The sequence below is a fragment of the Oncorhynchus nerka genome, unplaced genomic scaffold (assembly GCF_034236695.1).
Source record: "Oncorhynchus nerka isolate Pitt River unplaced genomic scaffold, Oner_Uvic_2.0 unplaced_scaffold_10435, whole genome shotgun sequence".
Classification (NCBI taxonomy): Eukaryota; Metazoa; Chordata; class Actinopteri; order Salmoniformes; family Salmonidae; genus Oncorhynchus; species Oncorhynchus nerka.
The window spans coordinates 641-2893 of record NW_027030886.1 but is presented as its reverse complement, the minus strand read 5'-3'; the positions used below and the strand labels follow the sequence as shown (position 1 = coordinate 2893).

At 38.5% G+C, this 2253-nt stretch overlaps 1 pseudogene; it reads left to right on the top strand.

Annotated features, from left to right (window-relative positions):
- The first annotated feature begins 1577 nt into the window (after nucleotides 1–1577).
- Nucleotides 1578–1696, top strand: LOC135565923 (5S ribosomal RNA; annotated as a pseudogene).
- Nucleotides 1697–2253: the final 557 nt, after the last annotated feature.

Below are 2253 nucleotides of genomic sequence, written 5' to 3'. Positions count from 1 at the left end.
GGTGGGATATTTTTGTACTGTTGTTTAACCTCTTCAGTCGACCCTCTGCTTTTTGAACATTCTGTTAAAAATCGCGCAACATTTCAGCGCCCTGCTACTCATGCCAGGAATATAGTATATGCATTTGCTTAGTCTGTGTGGATAGAAAACACTCAGACGTTTAAAAACTGGTTAAATCACTGCTGTGGCTTTACCAGAACAGCATTTACATCGAAAAGCACAGGAAAAACTGATCACTGAAAATGGGAAAATATATCCATGCGCTACTTGAACCCATTGATAAACGTGAACCACAATTAATTGACTGAGGTTGCAGTACCTACAGCTTCCACAGGGTGTCTAGAGTCTTGTCATTTCCCTTCGAGTTTTTCTTGGTCAAAACACATACAGGACACCGTATCTAATCCGGTCTAGGACCGGATATTTTCGTTGAGTTTCTAGCCGGACATTTTTCCAGACGGACAGCTAATGATCTTTACATCGCCTCCTGATGAATTTTATCGCTAATTAACGTTTACTAATACCTAAAGTTGCATTACAAACGTATTTCAAGTGTTTTGTGAAAGTTTATCGTCGACTTTTTGAATTTTAAAAAATGACGTTACGTTTTGAAACGATGTTTTTCGTTTATCACACAGTCTACATATAACGATATCTAGGCTTTATATGGACCGATTTAATCAAAATAAAGACCCAAATAGTGTTTATGGGACATCTAGGAGTGCCAACAAAGAAGATGGTGAAAGGTAATGAATGTTTTCTATTTTATTGTGCGGTTTGTGTAACGCCGAAATGCTAATTATTTTGTTTACGTCCCCTGTGGGTCTTTTGGGGTGTTGCATGCTATCAGATAATAGCTTCTCATGCTTTCGCCGAAAAGCATTTTAAAATCTGACTTGTTGCCTGGATTCACAACAGTGTAGCTTTAATTCGATACCCTGCATGTGTATTTTAATGAACTTTTGAGTTTTAACTAATACTATTAGCATTTAGCGTAGCGCATTTGCATTTCCAGAGCTCTAGTTGGGACGCAAGCGTCCCGAGTAGAAGCAACAGGTTAAGAAGCATATAGATATGTTTCATTGTTATGGAAGGGAATGTTTTGATGAAGCTTTTGTGGAGGGGAGTGGGTTGATTTCAAGGGTGGATGGAGGAAGAATTACATTTAAAAAAATATTGTAATGGAAACTTTTTTTATGTAAAAAAAAAACCAAAAAAAGTATGCCTGATCTCGTCTGATCTCGGAAGCTAAGCAGGGTCGGGCCTGGTTAGTACTTGGATTGGAGATCGCATGGGAATACCAGGTGCTGTAAGCTTCTTGTCACTGCCTTGGGGAATTTCAACTCTTTGTCCGTTTTTTCCCCACAAGGTTGAAATATGTGCCCTTGCTTTGAAATAAGTAAGCAAGATTAGTTTGTATTTCATCCAACAATCTGTGCTACAAATTATGGCTGCAGTATATGCAATTTCTTCCACTTTTTGAGTGACACAAAGATGCTTATCTAAATGGTGAAAATGCAACAGCTGTTAATCACACTCACTTTGACTTTATATAGTGCACCAATAAATACTTTCTCCCTTACGACCACACCGGCCTGAGTACGCCTGATCTCGTCTGATCTCGGAAGCTAAGCAGGGTCGGGCCTGGTTAGTACTTGGATTGGAGATCGCATGGGAATACCAGGTGCTGTAAGCTTTTTGTCAACTCTTTGTCCGTTTTTTCCCACAAGGTTGAAATATGTGCCCTCGCTTTGAAATAAGTAAGCAAGGTAAGTTTGTATTTCATCCAACAATGTGGGGTGGTGATAATGGTGAAGAGTAAATTAGTATTAAATATATATGAAATAATTAAATTATGCATTCTGGGTGAGTGGATAGAAGTGATAAATGGGGAGGGGAAATATAAGGACTTGTATGTGTTGCCAAGTCTCTATGTAGGTAAGGGATCGGGGAAAGAATTATTATCAAAAGTAACACAGAAAAGAGTGTACAAGTGTATGTTGAAGTCCGTGCGTGTGAGGCCTGCGGCTGAGAGGATGTGGAGAAAAATGTTTTTTGATTTGGATGTTTCTTTGTTGTGGGAGAATTTGGTTTTGTTTGGGAATAAACGAAATTGTGAGAACATGGATTTTTTGTTACGGCATAATCGTATATACACAAATATTTTTTACATCAGATAAACCCATGATGTCAGGCGTGAATGTGATGTGTGTATGATGAAGCCAGAGTCTTTGTTACATTTATTTGTCGAAT